The following is a 21709-nucleotide window of genomic DNA, read 5'->3' as shown; positions in this document are numbered from 1 at the left end:
CGTTGTCCTGACAACATCAAAGAGATCCATCAAGTTTTATCATCTCACACTACTTATTGCCAATTATTCTTGATTGAATGACCTAACATTGCTGTGGAGTTAATGTGTTTTCAACATAACATAAGTTTGAAAAAGTATGAAAGTGAAGTAAAGATTGAGATTGTGGTGTGTAGAATGGCATTGCAATTGTATACTCTCCATGATCAAGTTATCATCTATCTCAAGAGAGAAAAAAGCTAATTTTTCAAAAGGACGCTTGATCCTAGGGCCTCAAGCATCATAGTATCTGGAACCTCACATTGATCAGCTTTGGAGAAGCTTTTTTACCCACTTTTGCCCATTTTTATCTATCTACTTTTGCTACTAAGCCTCATCATCAACATTTTTACCCAGTTTTTATTATCACTTTACTGACACCTTTATCTAGTTTTCGATCATGTCTTTTGCAAACACATATTTTCCAATTTTCCATCATCAATTAAAGTGTAAAGTGGTCTCATATCCTCTCTTTTCTCCTCTCTCTCTCTCAACCATAGGCATGGTGCCTCTTAACACTTGCACAAATTACTTTGTGACACTACCACCATGAATTTTGCTGAGAAAAGAATCTATTTAAAGCGTAGAGGAAAGATATGTTCATAGACGCAAATGAGATGGGTAGCTCCATACCACTTTGTAGATACTCTACATATTGAGTAGTCAATGAAGAGGTTATTTACATGATTTTTTTCAAGGATGTGTTGGGATTTTGGCCATGTTGTTGATAGCCAATGCCCATCACTAGTTCACTAACCCCAAGTGTACAAATATATACTTTAGCCACTCACTAATCCTAAGTGACTAGTTACCTTGTTAGTGAGAAAGGAGAATCTTGGAAGGCAAGGCTCACCCCTACCCACACCATTCATCTCTTTGCCTCTCTCTCTCTCTCTCTCTCTCTCTCTCTTTCTCTCTCTCTCTCATCATATACACATGCATGCTTTTGCACATGTGCACTCTTCATCGTGGTATCAAAGCTATGTCATGTTTGAGAGCAACAAATATTTGTTTTTTTTTTTGCAACAAAGATATCTTAGAATATAGAGCTGATTTTGTTGCAATTCCCAGGAACCTTGACCATTTATTTGTGCTCCACAACTTTTAGAGCAATGGTTTGCCAAATTTCTCACTAATTTTTAGATACGTTGCAAATTTTTAGATACGTTGCAAATTTCTCACTAATTTTTATATACGTTGCAAGATAAGTTTACAGGTTACAAATTTTGAAGATCAATTATGAGCTATTGAAAGGTAACCATTTATGTTGGCTCTTTTCATGTCTAGGCATTTTTTGTGCTCTAGAACTTTGTTGAAGAAAGTTTTATCCAAATTCTCAGTAGCTTTTGAGTTATTTGCTTTAGACTGCACGCTAATTTTTCTTCTCATTTTGCAAATTGTGTAAAGATTTGCAAGAGCTTATTTACGCTCAAATGGGGCTGATGATTTTGATATTGAGCACCTATCTTGACATGCTCTTATAGCCAGTGATTGAGAGCTATGTGTATGCAAGATGATGCACTAGTCTATGTCTAAGTGGGAGATTGATTTTGTGGGTTCCAGACACTCCTCTTAAATCACGCATAGTTGTGATCACACAATCTTCTCCTTGTATGATTGAGTTGAGCTTGTGACCACCTTGCTCATAGATTTTAGTGGGAGTTTCCAAGTGAGTGAGAGTTTACTTTATAGCTTTGAGGCTTTTTCAAAGATTGTTTGTCACTTTATGTTTTTCTTGGTGATTATTGACATATAGCAGTGTCTTTTGGTACTTAGACTGCTTTTAACTTGAGATTGAAGATTTGTCAGATATTTTGTTCTTGTTTGTTGATGCCACTTGCTTGCTTTGCTACTATCCATTGTGGAGGCATTGTCACAAGTGTTTTGGGCTTAGTTGTCATGTATATGTGGACTATGATGCTTATACAACACTATGGATAGCCCTATGTATGTTGATTCTAGCATATATAACACCATATTGGGGAATATGGAAATTTTCCATAAGTTTGGGACACATGGTCAAATCTTTGGATTTGTCATAACTTGAACACTATAACTCCAAATCGAGTGCTCTATAGCTCAACAGATTCCCTTTTTCAAGTGCTTTCCAATGATAGGTCACATCATATGGTTTTGAGAAACTTATGGAAATGTTATCCGTATATCACCTTTTTAGTATTCAAAAAATGGGAATTGGGAGATTCCCAAACTCATTAATATTGTGTTATATTGAGACAATCTTGATTGAAATGCAGCCTTTGTTGAGGTTTAAGTGAGATTTTATTGATTTTTTGGATTCTCAAATGTGGAGAGTTGTTCAATGATATAAGTTTTGAAGTGATCCCTCAACCAACCTCCCTTGCATCGATGATAGATGGATGGTTTGTGATCAGTTTTGGATTGCTTGACATGATATATTGCCTAATACACATATATCTGTATGCATATATCTGATAGATTGATGGCTCATGGTTGAGTTTTAATAGTGTTTTATGAGCTACTTTTTGGTTCAAATTCCAAAATATATCCAAAATGCTACCAAAATTTTATTATATTTTGACACATGCTCTCACTACAAGATATAGGCCTTATACTGACGTTTAAAGCGATGAAAATGCAAACAACAAAATTTTCCCCCGTCATCGTAAAAAGCGTCATTATTGGCGATGCCATAGAACAGTCGGTATTGGCATTACTATTAGCAACGCTATTAGAGTTGCATTTGCGACATTGATAGCGACGCCAATACCGACATTGATAGCAACGGTTTGTGATGTGCATAGCAATGCGACACTGATAGCGATGCCAATACCGACGCTGATAGCGACAGTTTGTGACGTGCATAGCAATGAGCAGTGAAATTTGTGACGCTAATAGCGACAGTAATAGGGAAAAAAAATTTGTGGTAGGGCAGCTTGCACATATAGCACTGTGTGCTTTATGAGAGCCATACAAAATAGTTTTTGTACTACTCTGTACAATGCGCTTGCAAACAAAAACAATGTATACTAAAATCATAAAACTAATACATGAAATAAATACGTGATCGCATAAAAATCGATTGGTACAATCATGACAGGATATCACTAATACATAGAAAATGTCTACATAGATCAAGCGACTCAAAAATAAAGGTGTGTGAGCTCCAGGGATCCAAGGGCGAGCTACGCATTCTCGTCTCCTGAAAGCTCGTCCCGCCGCAAAGGAGCATCAAACGGACTCTGCAGAAAAAGAAACAATACTTCAGTCCACCATACAATAATGCATTCAAATATCTCATGGTAACTACAGACAAGAAAGATGAGTGACTTACAAGGCCGCTGCGTCTATACAATCGGTCGATCAATGCCCTGAGACCGTGCCTCTCTGCATATCAAGTCTCAAGGACAGTCAGATCATGATTTGTAATGGAGTGTTGCAAAGAAAACAAAATGCTAACTGTTAGAAACATGATTGTGTACAAAGAATATTTCAAAAAAATAACCAAGCAAAACAAAAGAAAAACTTACAAAGTCATCCAAATATGTCATGTGGCCACCACTTCCAAGATGATGGACCACTCCGGCCTCTAGTCGTGCCCTCGCCGCCTCGCACTGCTGACTCCAACGTCCTGGAGAATTTGAGCCTCCTCCCTTAGTCGATGCCAATCATCTACATCTAACTACTTAGGCTTTGCAGCCCCACTCTTGATTGCCTTGCGTGCGTCGGATCGTCTATGTGACATGTATGTACGCATGCAATCCATCATCTAGCCCGCATGCAATCCATTATCCAGCTCGTAGAGAATTTATCTAGTGCGGCTAGCACCGGAAACTCCTCGTGCAAGGATACTACTATGTAGTCCTCGCTCCCCTCCAGTATGTTCTTCCAATGATCCAAGACGTTATGCCGAAAAACTTGTTGGCACAACTCTCTCATGCGAGCCATCACCCTCCTCCCCTCATCATTGATGATGATGGCTCCTGACCTACTATCAACTAGATATCCATAACCCCTAGGAGTCTGCCTAAGATGGGTCCTCTCCCATCTGCGTCCACACTCTTGGGCATATCTAGGAGACCCCTCTACATCCGGTGTACCAACGGGGGTAATCTCTCTCGGAGTGGCATCCACACGGATGCCACCTGCTTTTGCTGACAGCTTGCGCAAAAGCCGGAGTAACTGGAGTAGACGTCCCCACAGGTATGACAAATCCTGGAGGTGATGCAGTTCCAGCTGAACGACGAGACAGAGACACCACGTTCGTGTCTCCACAGTATCCACTTGAGCCACGAGAGCGAGGAGTCACACATGTATCCCGTGTTGATCGCGATCTTAGTGCCTCTGTATCTCTGCAGCATCCCCCTAATCCCGATGCTTTCCCTCCCTCTAGTCCAAGTCGTGAGAATCAAGATCGTCTGCTCGAAGTCAAAGCATCCGATCACGCTGAAGCAGATCTAGCAGAGCGCCCTGACAAAGATCGAGACAGCTCCTGGTCTGCCATCTCTTTGAATCTGGCAATCTGGTCTGGAGACATGCGTGCGAAGATGTCTTGTAACTCCTTATCGCTCATCCCTCGACTCATCCTAAAAATGTCACTTGCACAGACAAAAAATGATATTAGAATAATCAATTTAAATCATACAAAGCACAGTAATATAAATCATTTAAAAAAAATCTCACTTAAAATGCATATCTTATGTACCCTTATAAGTGATTGGTCAATGAATTGAGTAAGTGGATGCTCCAAGTATGAAGTATCCTATGGTCCCATGTTAATCTCCTAACACAACTCCGCATACACTGGAAGGTCAATAGACATGTCACCACAAAAGAATGAGTCTGCCTCGTTCTCAAAGAATTCTTGGACTCTTGTATTTCCATCATTGTTAGTCGATGTTGGCTCCAAGCTTTCAATGGCCTCCACCCCTTGCCATATCGGCCCCTCTATTTCCATATTATCTTCATTTATACTCGGAACATCGCTTTGATCATATACTCTCGCACTTTGGGGAGCTGAAGGTATAATATACCACCATCGAGGTTGTCAGGGGTTTGGATAGAAGATTACCTGTTCACAAACATGTACAAGAGAGTTCAAACCATTGTGACATAAACCATGTCGTAATACAATTAGCAAGCAAATGAGTCCATGCACCTGTTCACAATGGGCCGGCAACACAAAGGTGTCGCACAAATCCGTCCTTTTTTTTCGGAATCTATTTTGAGAAATCCAGATGGACCTTGTCGAACTGTTGCTCCAACTCCTCCAAGTACCAGTTTGAACCACTGCACATCAAATAGTATCGTGGAGAAGCTACGGTAATCCACTGTAACAATACTTTGCAAGTTTCCAAAATACTCCATCTCATTCACAACCGTGTTTGGATTTGTTGCTCGTCACCGGCTCTCTTGCTCGAACCTTGCCATGACACCACAGTCCATTGTGGAGCGCATTTTGTCAATACGCTCCACGTAAAAATGCCGTCCACGCGATCACGCTGCACTATATATTTTGTACTGTACATTGAAACACTCAAATTAGATGTCTTATATAAAATTTAGATACGACAGATTCTAAACCCCTCATCACCTTTGGACTACATCCCCTCAAGAATTCCAACTCCTCCATTGAGACCTCTCTCCCTTTGCGAGACGCTGCGGTCAAGGCTCCATATAGCCATCGCATTGACATAAACCGCGGCATCTCCTCCATGCCTTCGGGATATCGAATCGGTCGATGATGCGTACTACGTCAGAATTCAGCTCGCACTTCCTCTCGATCTTGCCTAGCAATCTGGTACTTGGCGAGCCACGTCTCCATAGAGGCATGTGCAACATATAAAAGCGATTCACATTCTCTTCCATTGAGGCATCCATTCTTTTTTCTACCCCATTTCCAACCACCACATCTCCAGTCAGTCTATCATCGTCCTTCAGCGACCATAGCATTTCATTGTTTGGTTCCACCGTTGGTAGCCATTGTGAAATATGCACCAGCGCCTCAGACACCAACCAACCTTCAGCCATGCTACCTTCTGGCCGAGCTCGTTGTCACACAAATCTTTTCAGGGTTTTCATGAAGTGCTCCAAGAAGAACATCCATCCTGTATGGACAGGTCCAGCAATCTCCACTTCATCCACAAGATGCACAAGAAGGTGGACCTGTATCGTGAGCATGCTGGTGGACAGGTATTTCTCAAAGAGACAGACCGTCTCTACTGCTCCCCACCTCGAGGATTCAATAGAGGATGTTTTAATCTCCTTCTGTGAGATCCATTGCACCAAAGTCGAAAACTTGAAAATGGCCCCGTGTATTTCTAGAGTAAGACATCCTACGATCGCGATCAGTAGTACAAACTGCCACAAATGAGAAAGCATTATGAATAATGGCTACATTCCAAATAGCAAAATGTCCACGCTAATTACAATTCATTTGTAGTACAAACCTGACATATCTTATGCCAGTCATGGGATTTTAGCCCTATTAATTGGTCGTCTTTAGAAAATGCGGACCTAAGAGAACGCATCATACCCGTCGGAGTGCGGATAGACTTGATTACTTGCTTCACAATGCGCTCTTCTTTAGTGAACAAAACCCAAGGAGTGTGAGGAAGCTGCACGCAACCATCAGCACTCGACTGCGGCCAAAGCGCCTTCATCTTACCTACCTCCTTCAAATCCATTCGTGCCCCTATAGTGTCTCTCTTTCCTGTGATGTGGTCCCATAACAAGCTGCCCACATTCTTGAAAATATGCATGGGATCCAAAAAGTGGCTGACCTATAAGTGGGATCCAACAAGTGGTTGACCTATAAGTGGGTCCAATATGGCAACTCATAGAAAACTGAGAACCGCCGCATTCCATTTGGATGTGATTCCGCGTGGACCATTTTTAGCTCATACCAGGTTGCGACGTTCATACGTGTTGGAGGTTGTAGGGGAGCTTCAAGCTCTACCCCGAGACCTACGGACCACTTATTGCTCAAGTGTTTCGAACTGAGCAGCCATGGCTACCTCTCACATAGCTGACACGCAATGCCTACCTTACGGGTGTAGTGAGCTTACCTTGATGCTCGATCGAGTGCCCTCCTCTCTCTTGCACACCGGTAGCTCTATGATCCTTGAGGCAAGCTCAAGCAACCTCAATCCCTCTCCCATGAGCTTCATCCTCCATAGCCACTCGCGAGACAAGAGAAGAGAAGAGAGGAGGAGAAGATGAAGAGAGAAGATGGAGAGCTTCTTCTCCAAGATCCCTCACTCTCACACAATCACTCCCTCACTCCCTCACACTCTCTCAATCCCTTTCTCAAGCACAAGCAAGAAGGCAAGAAACAAGAGGAGAAGGAGAAGAAGATTTTGCCACACACAAGAATGAGCTTTTCATTCACTTTTCAACTTTATATACAAAACCCTAAATCCCTTTTGGGCGGTCATCCCCTTTTCCCTTTTTTTACATGGCCGGCCATTAGCCTAGGCCCCTTTTCTCATTGTCCTTCTATCTTCCTAGCTTCCTTTCCACCGCCTGTCTACATTTACAAATTGCACGGGTGAGAGCCCGACGCTCTTTTACAAGATTTCAAGGTGCGCCTTTTTATTTTAAAATGCACCTTTCCCCTTTTGCATTTGCCTTAGACTTTTAAGGTTGCCCTTGCGCTTTTGGTCTTTTTTCCTGTTCTTTCTTCAACCGGGCTACATTTTTTCTGCCTTTGCTCTGCGTCTTTTCCACTTTCTTTTGCTTTCTTCGTGTTGGGGTTAACATTACCCCCCTCCTAGACGAGTCCCAGTCCCATGGCACTGTGGTGGGAAGTAGTGGGAGAGATGATGCTATTGCTAGGTGTAACTGGTGGGTAGATGACACTGAGGCTTGTGAATGAGAGGTGATGGAGTTTGGTGACGATGACCGGGAGAGATTCCGGCGTGATTTAGGCTTCCTGACGAGTCTCGGCATCTTTCTCACTGTTCTGGCACCCCTATGGAGCCGGTCGTCTTTTGAGTAGCCGAAACGCTTGAAACAGTAAGCAATCCCTTAGAAGGATGGTATTGGAGGGATTTATTTTGGAGAAACCCCCCCGAACGCTGTTTGCCTTGAAAAGCCGTGGCCTAGGCTGAAAACCCTTGTCTGGGAGTAGAGGATCTTCAGTTTTGAGTTGAAAGTCTTCAAGCTTGTGTTGTTAATAAGCGATCCGTAGATCTTAAGGAGGTGGGCATGGATCATCGGACGGTGAGGTTCCAAGATCTATGCCAATGGCAGCCCATCATGGGGTTTTCCTTTTGTTTGACTTGGTTCAGTCATGGCAGCCACATCAGTAGGCAGATGAGTGGAAACATGAAATCTGTTGGGCCATTGAAACCTTCGCAGCGAAGCTCCTGGAGTGTCAGTAATGGGATCATGTCCAACTCCTGGAAAAATTCCTTGTCATTGGAGGATGTACTAGATGATCTCCTTCAACCAAGCAGCCTGTTCTTGAAGCATGAACATAACCTGCAAGAAAAGTGGTGCACTTCCTAGGGGGTGTGTCTATCTCACTGTGTAGTGCATGGTGCCCGTGCCAGTGGAACTGGGAGATGGGTCTAACCTTGGGCAAGCCCTTGGTAATGTCCCACACTTGAGGACCCAGTGCATGCGGCGTTGGAGGTGCGGCACAAAACTCAGGGTGACAGGTTTGAAAGTCCTGCCCTTGATGTGCCCTAAGTGTGAAGTGGGGGAGGGGCTAGAGAGGACTCTAGATGCAGTGAGTATGGTGCACCATAATAGTGAAGGAAGACTGCAAGCACTTTCTCTTTTTTTTAATTCCTTCTTCTCCTTTTTTTTTTTTAGTGAATGAGAGAGAGTACATTGGGCAAGGGATGGGGCACCTATTTAGTCACGGGGCGGTCGCAGACATTGTGATAAAAATGCGCGACTTTGTAGGTATTCCTTAATACCGGCTCTAGCTCTTAGGGGAGTGGTGGACAAAAAGGGGTGATTACACCTTGCAAAACGGGTGTCACTCATATTTTCTAATAGCTCTAAGAAGAAGGCAGGGAGGAGAGTAGCGCGCATCATCAACCTCGTCATGGTTCTACTATCTATTCCTAGGTTAAGATAAAAAAAGAGTGGAGGGAGATGGGCTTCCTCTGCCAACCAGAGGTTTCTGGAGTAGCAGGAATTTGAGAAGTTGGAGGTAAATACAAGTGGTTAAGAATGCTGGATCGGGCCAGGAAGAGAAATCTACAAGAAAACAATTTATGGAGGGAAGTATATCTTCTACCCTAAATAGTAAGCACTCCTCCGGGCTTCTAGCGTTTACATTATAGATTTTCGAAAAGTCAAAATCCCCATGTAAATCTCTGTCGTAATCCACTCCATGCCTACGGGGGTAGGGCATGTAGATGGGATCGTTATGCTCTTCGGGGAGGGAGCTACAAAATGCGGTCCATGCATCAAAATTGGTGTCCCAAATCCTCCTCCGCCATTTTGACTGTGCCTCATAGCCTTGGACAGATTTGGGAACTTGACTGACCTTGTCTTCCCAGTATTCTCGTGGCTCTTGTCTCCACCTAGTCATTATCATGCTTCTTTCTTCCATCCATCTGTTTGCGAGTTCGTTAGCCAAATCTTTGATCTTGGCTACGACTCCTAAAGGTAGGGCCCGGTCCAGGGAGCGTGGAAAAGCAAATGAAAGCTCGAATGGCCTCTTAAGTAGCTCTCTCTGGCGCTAGATGACCAACTCCTTGGGCCAATCTACAGGACATGTATCATTTCTCAGTGGCATGGGCTCCTCGGGGAGTTGTCGTGGAAGTATGTGCGCTCGGCATTGGGCCTCCTCTGCTAACTCTTGCCTCCTTCTCCTTGCTGCAATTATGTGTTCAATTAGCTCGGCATCGGGAGGTTCCTCCTGTGGGATCTCGGGTTGAGGCGGACTCGGCATCCTTTGCGGCTCTTTATCATCATCTTGCTTGAAGTTCGGGCCCTCTTCGACATTTCACTCTACCATAGGAGGAATGACTGGTGGTGGTGGTGGCGGTAGCCACTCCTGCTTCTGAAAACCCAACTCCCTAAGCTCCGCAATGGAAAGGCCCGTATAGTACAAGTGGTAGAATTGTTGCTCTTTAGTTATTCCTGTACTTGTTGGAAGCTCCCTCTCTTGAAGACCGTATCTTAACGCCCAGGTGCTTAGCTCCAACTTTCTTTTTACCTATTCCATTGTATCATCGCCCTCGGCTTGCATCACATGGAGCATCGTGTTGAGAAAGGCCTGTCGCTGGGTCTTAGTGGTTATCTCTGTAGTCTCAACCCTAGCTTCGGCCAGCATTCTTTCACATTCTACCACTGCCAGGCATTCTGTTAAGTCCCTTACCTTGTCAAAGTTTTTTCTTTCCCACTCCATGGCTCTCTCCTCCATCCTTTGCCTTTGTTCCTCAAACTGGCCCGCTAGGGTGGTTACTACCTGTTGCTGCTCATTTAATAAAAACCATAAATGGTTTCTTTCTCTTAGTTTCTGAGCGAGCTGTTCTTTAGTGATCCCTCTTGCTTGATCAACAATGCCAAGCCTGTGGTGCACTTCGGCCAGGATTTTTGATTTCTCTTGTACCAACTGTTCTTGGTTGTGGATTTCAGCGAACAGCCTCTTCTGATTAAAGGTCATGGCCATGAGGGCTTCCACGTCTTCTTGGGAGGTCTTCAACGCATCTTGCAATCTCTGCACTTCATGACCCCCAGCCCTTCATTTTTCAAGAATTTGATTTCCCTTATTAGCCTGTTCTATTCTTCTTGCTCGTGCCATGACTGGGGCTCCGCGGCATGTTATTGTGGAACACTGGCTTCGCCTTCCTGAACCTCCTGGTAGAGCTTTTCCACTCGGGCCATCCTTTGCTGGAGATCACTGTATTGCTGCATCAATAGTTTTAGGTTCCTTTGTTCCGCCACTAGGCTCTGCTCCTCATCCTCCAGCCTTTGCCTAAGGCGGCTTTCATTGGTTTGGGATTCCTTCGTTTTCTCTGCTAGCTGGTCCTACAGGGCCTTTATCTCTCTCCGTCTGTCGGCTTCCTGCCTTGAGACCTTTAGCCTGAGGGCCGCTGACGTCTCCTTTTCTTTCTCTAGTTCCAGGAGGGCCACCTTCTTCTCTTCTTTTTCCTTGTCGAGTTGTGTCAGTAACTCGGCCACATATGCGTCATAGTCTGCGGCAGGTATAGGAGTATTGGGCGTGGTGGTCGATGCCTCCAGCCTTTGTCGTTTGGGGTCTTGCCATGACTCTGCATCTGCGGTGGTGGGCCTTTTCAATCTAGTTTCAGGGACAATTTTGGCCACCTTGCTCACGAGCATCTGCACCATGGTCATGAGCTGTGCCGTGTCGAGGGGAGGCGTAGGTTGTGCAATAGTTGCGGTCGTAGTTTCAACTGTTGTTGGCACAAAGGAGGGAGGGAGTGGATGTAGGAAGGACTTGCCCTTGCCTACGACCACCGGTGCTACTTCCACACTTGCGCTGGCTTCGACTTTATGGCCAGGGCTTGCGGGTTTGAATTCTCTGCCCCCATGGGTCTCTTCCACCGACCTTCGGGTAGCTTCCGCCAATTCGGCCAGTTCCTTGAGTCGTTGTTCCTCGACTTCTTCCTCCGCCCTCCTTTTCATGTCCTCTTCTGCCTTCTTCGACTCCTCTCCTATTCTGGCAAGATCCTCCTCCTCTTTCCTCCTCCTTTCTTCCTCGGCCCTTCGAGATTCTTTTTTAGCTTTTTTGATGTCAGCCCGTTCTTCCTTACTGAATTTCTCTTTCTTCTCCTTCTGTCTCCTATCACTTTTGCTTTGTTCTTCGGGTTTGCTCGCTCATGGAGGCGGCACTTCCTACTCTCCCTTGTCGCTTACTATTCTTTCGCTTGATTCTCCTCCTTCATGGTGAGGCGGGCTTTGATGTGCAGCTTCCTCATCCATGACGCCCTCATTCTTTATTGCTTCGTCTATGATGGCTGTCAGGATGCCCCCGTATCTGATTGTAGCTGCTTTTAACGCAGGTTTCTTCCTTGCGGAGCGCGCGGTTGAGGCAGGGGATTCTCCTCCTACTAGTGCTTCCGCCGGAGTGAGGAGGGCAGCTGAACTTTGAATGGTCTTCTGTACGAATCCATTCCAGTCTATTTCTTCAGGGACTCCTACTGCTATGCTTTCCAATAGTGGGACCCCGATCCTATTCATCAGCGCATTGTAATGTTGGCCCGAGAAGAGGGTATGAATCATCTTTGCTTGTAATTTCACCGCTGCGTCTGGGATGTCAGCCAAGCTGATTCCATCCACAGTATGCACTACTTCTTTCTTGACCCCGAGCATGGTGTAAACATCTCATCTCGGCGTTCTCTCTTTCTTTGGCACGAGCCCTAGGGCCTTTTCTATGATTGTTGCATTGAGGGGCACTTCGATTCTTCTTTCTTGCTCCCCCGTCCTTATTGTGACGGTGCCACAGTTCCTGCTTTTGTCGAAGTTCCTAAGGAAATCCACACACATGCTGTAATCCACAGCCTGCCCCACCTTCTTCACGTACTTGTGGAGGTGGCATCTGTCCACCAAGTCTTTGATCGCGGGTTCCTCCAGGATGGTCTCGTCCAGGTTCAGTGTATGCTTGAAAGTGAACTGACTGAATCCACGCGTTTCGATGCTGATGCCGAATTTGGTCATTTCCTCTTTAGAGAATGGGAGTTTGTGTCCTTTATCCTGTCCTGCCATGGTGGTGACCTGTCAACACACCATGCCAACGTTAATGCCTAACAATCGGCTTATTTCAAATCAGAACTCAGTTTGAGAGAAAAATATATATGCTCAAAATGGGTACGCTTGCTTAGAGGCTTGACCATTGCTATTGTTTTACTCTGTAGTATTCTTCCATAGAAACTTTCTTAATTATAACAATCTGCTAGCTAGATAGCATAACTTTTCATCTTTGCTCTGCTCTTGCTCACCTTGCTCCCCCCTCCGTCGGGGATCTTTCAAAGAATCCTTTCTAGGATTAGCACAGGAAGGGCGAGGTAAGCACTATTTCGCGTGGGTTGACTTACCGAACTAATAGCCAATCATAGAAGCTTGGATTGTATTCGAGTTGGGCATGATAGTCCAGAGTAGATGGTTGGATGGAGACTTGGAAAATGTAGATCAAAACGTCGTGGAAGAGATCTCCAGTATTGAGGCAACTGGCAACATGTAATTCCGCTTCAGTGAGGAATTGGTCAATGTAGGGGTGGGCGAGCATGTGGTCGTCCAAATGCTGACTACGAGTGATGGCCAAGACCCTAAATGAGATGGGTGCCACATAAGTGGGGTCATATTTGATAGTTTTAATTTCCCTGCGTTGCTCAGCATTGGTCATTATCCGACAACCTTTTTTATCCCATTGGATCCTTAGCGTAATCCACTGCTGCAAGAATGTGGAAGGTGAGCTTGCCATCTGCTTGAGCTCTTGTAACTCCTGTTCAGGAGCAGAACGAGGAGGCTTACGATAAGAAGTGATAAGTCTTCTGAGGGTAGCTTGATCCTTCGAGATTTCATCGTTTGCTATCAGTTCGGTAGCAATTTTGGGAACTTTAGTGGTCATAAGTTCGTATTCCTCCCAAGTGCATGATAATGCACGAACATCCGAAGCAAGCGTTTCGTCAAGAAGGCCTAGGCCTAGCCTCTCATAGCTTCTAGCAAATGTAGTGAAAGTTTCGTCTAACATTTTAATGCAGGTTATTAAGTCATCCCTAGAAGTTGCGGCAAGGTCCTTAGCCAAAGAGAGGAAAGGCCGTATTGCGTATGAAGGTTTAAGGCCCGCTGGCGGGGCTGGTACAACTAGACTAGCGCATTCTGAAGCACTTTGAGATGCTACAGGAAGCTCTAGAGGCATGGGGGTTGTACTAGGTTCTGAGTGAGCAGTCATAATGGTTTGTAAGTTCTCAGGATTAGGTAGGTTTAAGGCTTGTGGCATTTGCTTTGGTCGATAGATGAGCTGAGGCTTGCTAGCCACCGCTGGCCCTGACATGCTAACTGTGTTTTGGGCGCCACTTTGCAAGCCTCTCTCATTAGGGTGAGATTGCTCGTAGATGAGCTTCTTAGCTGGCCATTTTTAGGCACCCAAATCCAGGGATTGCCCTCGTAGTATCCTTGTGCCCGCAAGAGGTCTTTGGGAATGCAGCACGGTGTGGTTGTGCGTCTACGGCGATAGCGCCTAGACTACCTCTTGGGTCAGGACGGTTGATAATTTTGACGTTTAGGATCATGCTTGGGTGGTCTACCCGGATGTGGTTTTTGCCATTTCGGCACCCATAGAAACTTGGACTCTTTGGCCTTGTAAGCGCTCTTGGTGGGCGTGGGCCTGGGGTTGAGAGCCTAGCACGAGGCCGTATTTTCCGTCTGTTTAGACTCGAGCTGAAGCGTGGTCATAGGGGTTTCTGCTGGTGGCTTCGTAAAAGTAGGGGAGTTAAGACAGCCCTTGCTGAAAGTTGTCACTATGCGCACATTGCCGATAGCAAGATGTATGCGATTTAGGTTGTAATCCACATTATAGTTGGTTTGCTTCTTGAAAGTACGACCCAATAACGACACATTACCAGCTCCTTTATTGTCAGGTAACACATGGAAGAAGGCTGGTAAACTCTCAGACTCGATGGAAACGACCACCTTGGACTTCCCTAGGAGTGGGTAAGCGGTGCCCCCAAACGGGGTGAGTTTAGCATTAGTGGGCTGTAGTTGCGGTTGACCAATGCGTGTCCAATGGTCATGCATCAAAATATTGTAGTCGGAACCTTCATCAATCAAGGCCTCGAAAGAATACACCGCTCCTGCTACGACTGTGATTCACAGGTACGCTGGTGCCACTGCTTCTTCAGCCTGATCTATAAGGTCAGTTACAGTAGCCATGCGGACATTCAGTGGGGGTTCTAGCATGGGTGGCTCATGTAATGGATGTGAAGGAGGATAGTACTTCTTAATGTGGCTGTTGTTAAAAAATCCTATTCCTTCACCATCAAGTGTCTCCAACTCGACATTCCCGGTCCTACCGATCATGCGTACTCTGAAAGGCCCTAGCCCCCGAAACTTTATCTTCTGTTTATGTCCTTTTACCGAGTACAGAAAAACAAGGTCCCCTTGTTCGAAGTCTCGCTGCATGACATGCTTGTCAAACCACATCTTTTGTCGAGCCTTTTCACAAATCAGAGAGTGAGTGGCAAGGAGTCGGGTCTCTATTAACGCTCAAGCTCCACTAAGCGGTTGGTCCAAGCCTCTCTTCCCTCCCAATGCTCCTGGACTGCTAGCCTCAAACTAGGGATGAAGAATTCTAAGGGTAAAATGGCTTCAGTTCTGTACGTCAACCTAAAGGGCGTTTGTCCTACAGTCATTTTATAAGCTATGCGATAGGCCCACAAGGCCGCCATTAGCTTGTTGTCCCTGTCACTTCTCAAAGTAGACATGACTTTTGTAAGCACATTGACTAGGATTTTATTTGTGGATTCGGCTTGGCCATTAGCTTGAGGGTAATAGGGAGAGGACCTCCGATGAATTATTAGGAAGGTAGAGAGCAAGTGGGCAATCACTTCATTAATGAAGTGTGTGCCTTGGTCGCTTACAAGTTCGATTGGATAGCCAAACTGTGAAATGACCTGCTCCCACAAGAACTTTGCGGTGGTCCTCTCATTGTTCTTCCTCGTGGCTCGTGCCTCTACCCATTTTGTTAAATAGTCGATCACCACTATGATGTATCGAGCTTGGGAATATTGTGCTGCAAGACTGATAGGTCCAATAAAATCGATGCCCCATTTTTCAAAGGGTTGTCGGGCTATGACAAGGGTCAACTCCATCTTGTCCTTTCGCACGGGCACTTTGATCCTTTGGCACTCATCGCAGTGCTTTACAAATTTAGCTGCATCGCGAAATAGGATGGGCCACCATAGCTGGGAATGTAGCACCTTTCGGGCTATTGTGTCCCCACTAAAGTGTCCTCCAGCTATTCCGCCATGTGCTTTGTTTAATGCATCGTGCATCTCGTGCTCACACACGCATTTGCACAATAAACCGTCTTGTCCCAACCTGTAGAGTTGGCTAACTATCAATTGATATGGCTGAATTCTCTTTCACTAGACAAGTTAAAAAGATGGGCGTCCGGAAAATTGTCAGGCATGCCTTGTCCAGCGACTTCTCCTAAGGGTATGTGAGACATGTGGTCAGCCATGTAGTGTTGCTTTCCTTTGCGTACAACCACAGAGAAGTCAAACTCTAGTAGAAGGAGTAACCATCTAGCTATGCGCCCTGTAGCGCAAGGCTTGTTCACAAGATACAGTAGGGCCTGATGGTCAACAAAGAAGACAAAGGGAGTGGCCAACAGGTAATGCCTAAATTTCTTTACCGCAAATACCATGGCCAACCCCTCCCTTTCTGTCGTGCAGTAGTTCATCTCGGTCTCTGTGAGCTGCCTGCTGGAAAAACTCACCGGGTAATCCAAGTTATGCTCACCAGGCTGGCATAGCACGGCTCCAATAGCGAACTTAGAGGCGTCTATGTGCACATGAAACGTTACATTCCAGTCTGGGGCTCGCAAGATTGGTGCACTCATAAGAGCCTTTTTCAATTCTTCATATGCGTGTTGACATTCCTCCGTCCACTCATACACTATCAATAGCTTGTACAAAGGTCTAGCTATTAATGCATAATTTAGCACAAATCGTCGATAATATCCAGTGTGTCCCAAGAAGCACTGAACTCCCTTGTAGTTGTCGGGTGGCGGTAGGTCAACAATGACTCTGACTTTGGAAAAGTCAGTGGCAATGCCGTTCCTTGATACTACATGCCCCAAGATGCATCCATGTTTTACCCAAAACTGTCACTTTAAGGGGTTTAGCGAGAGGTGGTACAGCCTACACCTTTCAAAGACAGCTCTCAATTTCTTCAAGTGTTCGGCCCAACTAGAGTGTAAACATAGGTCGTCTACGAACACTTCTAGTTCGCACCTAAGCATGTCCTTAAAGATAGTGCACATTAGGCGCTGGAAAGTTGCAGGTGCGTTCATTAGCCCAAAAGGCATGACAATGTAGGCAAATACGCCCCATTCCGTGGCAAAGGCAGTCTTGTGCCTGTCGTCAGGGTGCACTTGCACTTGATTGTAACCCGAGAAACCATCCAGAAAACTGTAGGCTTCCTTCCCTGCTACCCTCTCCAGCATGTGCTCGGTGTAAGATAAAGGATAGTTATCCCTTTTCGTAGCGGCATTCACCTTTTTGTAGTTTACGCACACTCGGATTTTTCCATTTTTCTTCATGACAATCACGATAGGTGACACCCAGTCCGTGTGCTCGATCTCATATATGAAACCTGCCCTCATGAGTTTATCAATCTCCTCCTTCACTGCATGGGCATGTTTGGGATTCATGGGGTAAGGTCGTTGTTTTGTTGGCACTACATTTGGAACCATTGGGATGTTATGAGTCACGACCCTAGGGTCGACTCCCTTAAGTTCTGGGCAAACACGTCAACGTACTCTTGCAGGAGCGCAACAAGTTTAGTCTCTTCCTCCTCCCCCAAGTCATCTACAACAAACATCGATCTTGGTTTTTCGCCTTTCCCAGCCAAGTTAACCTCTTTAACTTTGGTGGGTCCCTCGATTGGTTCACTAGTCTGACCTTGTCTTTTTGCACCTAACAGGACCACCACTCTATCACCCTTTTTAAATTTTGTAAACCATTTGGGTAGATCATGTGGTTTCCTCTGCCTTTCCGATTCTAAGTTCCTAGCTTGCTTCCTAGCCTCCTGCGTCTCAGGTGGACTGGCAAGTCTCCCTTGGTGCGTTTGACCTTAGAGGGTTGCGATATCTCGGGATCACTCTCAGTGCTAATTTTCGACTCTGAGTTGAACTCGCATCCCTCACTTGAGGAAGGTGTTTCCCCAGGGGGTCGTAGTTCCGAAGGTGAATCTGTCTTGAGTACTGGAATTACCCATGGTTGTGCTACTCCGGCTTGCTCGTAATCTATGGCTTCTATTCATTCTAGCCAGGAGCTGTCACACTCCATTAGCATGACTTCTTTTTTGTTCCGACTAATCCCTTCTCTCCTAGGCCTCAAGTCTACCCTGATTTGTTCTATCGCTTTTCCCTCCGTGTCGTACTCCATTGTGTCTACCTCTTCTTCACTCTCTTCTCCCATAGAGTGACAGTCCTCATACTCCTCATCATTCGGGTCCTGTCCTTCTGACTGCTCATCGTCCCCCAAGCTTCCCTCTTCAATCTCCTTGTCATTAGTCACTAAGGCCCAGTTATATAACAAGTTCAGGTCATGGACCTTGGTCCATTTCCATTCTCGTTTAGCTAAAAGGTCACGTAGAGGTTTTAAGTTAGCAGCCAAATTGCCGTTCAATTTGTCGGTCAGATACTCTACAATTTCTTGAAGCTCAAATTTGTTGTTGGGGATTCGGGACGAGGCCGGTTTGCTTAGGTTGAGTGATCTTCCTGCCATCATGCAAAGCGGCACAACTGGCTCCTCAGTTGGCATGGTAGTGGTTTTAGCAGCCTGTTGATGTGGTCCTTCCTCATTCAAGAATGGTAGATCAATGGTTGCCAACACGTGCATCCAATCCCTCTCATCCTCAGGGCAAGGAATATATCTAACGAGTGATCCATAGGGCTTGGTCGTTTGAGTATCGCCTTTTAGCATGGCTAAGATGGCAGCCAGGTCAACAAGCGTCGTCCTCTAAGTGTCCATCTCTACCCTCACTGCACTAGTTCTGTTCCCTAGGAAAATCAATCCATTGCCCCAATCCTCTATGACTCGTGCATTCCTCATCCAAGGTCGGCCTATTAGTATGTCGTAATCCACTCCCTTCATGACAATGAAGTTTACCAAAAATTGCACACCGGCAATCTTTACCGGCCAATTCTTTAAGACCCCAAATGGTCTTACCTTCATTCCATTTGCTAGCGTGACATTGAATCTAGCAATCTCTACAGGAGGGTTTCCCCATGCCTCTAGGACTGCATGGTTTAGCACACTAACACCGGCGCATGTGTCTACAATTCCTTTTCAAGTCATGTCTCCTAAGGCTAGGACGGGCACAACTGCATGCATTTCAGTGCCTTCCCAAAAAGCATTGATGTGCAAAGACTTAGGATCTATGTGTAGAGTTAGACTTGGGATCCATGTAACTGCATCATGATCTTGCGGATCAGCACCCACAAGTTCTGCATGTCCCTCAATCGAGTCTTTTAACTCCTGCCACAAGGAGTGATTTTGCCTAAGCAAATCCTCCAAGCTTAGAGTTACTGGAGTGGACAGCAAAGTTGTGAGGAGGCTATTGGACCCTTGTCTTCCTCTGAGGCTGGCAATTCTAGGCCATGCATTCTGTCTGCCCTGGTAACCCCCCGGCCTTGTGCTGAGTTGCTCCTAGTGGTGCAGACATGCTCCCAGCTTGTGGTTTTGAGGGTGAGACTGGTGTGCTAACACTGGAGAAGTCATCCATAGGGTCTTGTAATATGGGTTCAGCATCTTCGAGGTGCTTTTGGGCGTCCTTGACCCACTCCTTGACCTTGGCTATAGCTTCGAGTTGCCGTTTGGGATGGGGATATTCCCCAACCTTGGCACTCCCTAGCTCTGCTGTCTTAGGAGCTGAGGTCTCTACCTCTATGTCTGTGACCCTCGTTCCCGTTACCAACGTAGTCGTTTCCTTTGTTTTAAGGGTTATCTTTGCATCAGTTCTCTTTTTCCGTCTCCTCCGGCTTTTCTTCCCTATTGAGGTTGCATCAAGGTTACTTGGCCATGGTAAGGAGATGCCTGCTTGTTTCATTTGAGCTCGCGTCATAGCATGTAGTGGGATGGGTGTATCCTCACTACCGAAAGTTTCAACTCCAAAGAGCCCCAAAGGCACCGATGGCATGTTGGCAGCGCTCATTGATGGCTTCCGTCTAGGACAGTCAGGAAACAAATGTGTGATTCCACACTCTGTGCATCAGAGATCCGCTTTGTCTTTGTTAGCTTTTTCTCGCTGTAGGCAGCGTGCTGAAATGTCGCCTGGGTGGCCGCAAGTCCCTGGATCCCGGCTAGGCCCTCCAAAGCCTCTGCCTCGTCCTCTTCCTAAAGCCATCACCGGCACTGGCCGATAATCCATCAGGACTGGGTTGGCCTCCTCGTCGTAGGATACATAAGGATTGACATATGCCTCTTCCTCATTAGGCTCCTCCACAAAGTGAACAGGAGCATCGGTAGGTGGGTGAGTCACAAAAGGCCCTAGTGGCCTGGGTATACCAATTGGGTTCATTTCCAGCCTAGGCACGATAGGTCTTAAGTCAGTTGGTGCTGGAAGAGCTAACTGGGTTCCCCTGCCAAAGAAATTAGGTGCCCTATTACCTAAGTATGGAGGGTTGTATTGCTGTGTGTATGGGAACCTCCTCGGCATTTTGCAATGCGCTGCATCATGTCTGAATCTACCACAGTTTGAGCACGGCCAAGATCTAGGATCTTGGCACTCCACTGGGAGGTGATTGCCGCCACAGTACACACATTGTACATGCAATCTCACAGGCTTTCTAACGAGCTCTTGCAAATCGCACAATCTCCATTCTCATCTCTGCCATCCCTTGGTCGTGGTCTACACTCTTTCCCTTGTCCTGCGCGCTAGCAGTTACTTTTTCTCCTAAGATGGTTGATCTCTCAGGGTCCCTCTGGCTTGCACTATCTCGGTTGGTAATCCTCATGCTACGGTCCCTGAGTTGATCATCTACATGTATTGCCTCCTCGAAGACTCAAGCTAGCATGTCTCGTTGTAAGGTGGAGTTACTGGCCAAATCCTTATAGAGCTCCTCGCTTCGAATCCCATTCATGAACACTGCAGACACTGCCCTCTCGGTAGGTCACTCATTGGCAAGGATTCTCTTGTAGAGACTACGTACCTGAGTAACGTAATCCCTAACTTCCTCCTTCTCCCTTTGACTAATATTCATCAACCTAACAATGAGGTTATCCGAATACCCTGCCTCCGAAAACCTCTTGATGAAGAGGCCCTTAAGGCGAGCAAAGTTTGTACGTTCTGCGTCATCCAGACTAGAGTACCAGGTCCTCCCCTTGTCGCCTAAGCATAGGCCGAAGGCTTGAGCTCGCTGCGCAGGGTCAGTAAGACCATTTGCCTCACACACTTTCTCGAACTGCTCCATGAAGCTATACGGGTCACTGCTAGGTTCGTATCGACCTAGTTGTTTTGCTACTATAGGGATTCTAGCCTGCCCTTTAGCCCCTTGCGTGACTCCCAATCCTGACAGTAGCGCAGTGGCTAGGGCAGTAGCACTTTGTTCCACGGAAATATTGTCCATGAGTCGCTTTGCCACCAGTTCACTCAACGTCATGCCAACCTCTGCTGCCCGTTTTCTCTCTACGTTCAGTCTGGACTTGGCTACCCTAGCTAGGTCTAGTACTCGTCTAGCCTCGTATATATCCACATCTTGTTGCAGCCTTCTAGCCCTTTGCTCATGGTTGTAGGCAATTATGCCTTCTAGCGCTCTCTTGATAGCTCTTTTCTCTTCTTCCAGGTTAGCCACCACTTCATCTACATGTCTACCTTGGATCTCAGTCCTGGTGAGTAGATCGTAATCGTGTACCAGTTCCTGGACCGAGGTTGGAAATTCTCCTAAGTCTAATTGGTCTTCCCCTTGGTGGCCTCTTGATCCCGACATTGTTTCTGCTTCCAGCTCCACAAGATTGTCGATGAATCCAATAAGCTCTGG

The sequence above is a fragment of the Lygodium microphyllum genome, chromosome 21 (assembly GCF_053477565.2).
Source record: "Lygodium microphyllum isolate KBCC chromosome 21, Lygodium_microphyllum_v1.1.10, whole genome shotgun sequence".
Taxonomy (NCBI): domain Eukaryota; kingdom Viridiplantae; phylum Streptophyta; class Polypodiopsida; order Schizaeales; family Lygodiaceae; genus Lygodium; species Lygodium microphyllum.
Note: the sequence above shows the minus strand (reverse complement) of the source record.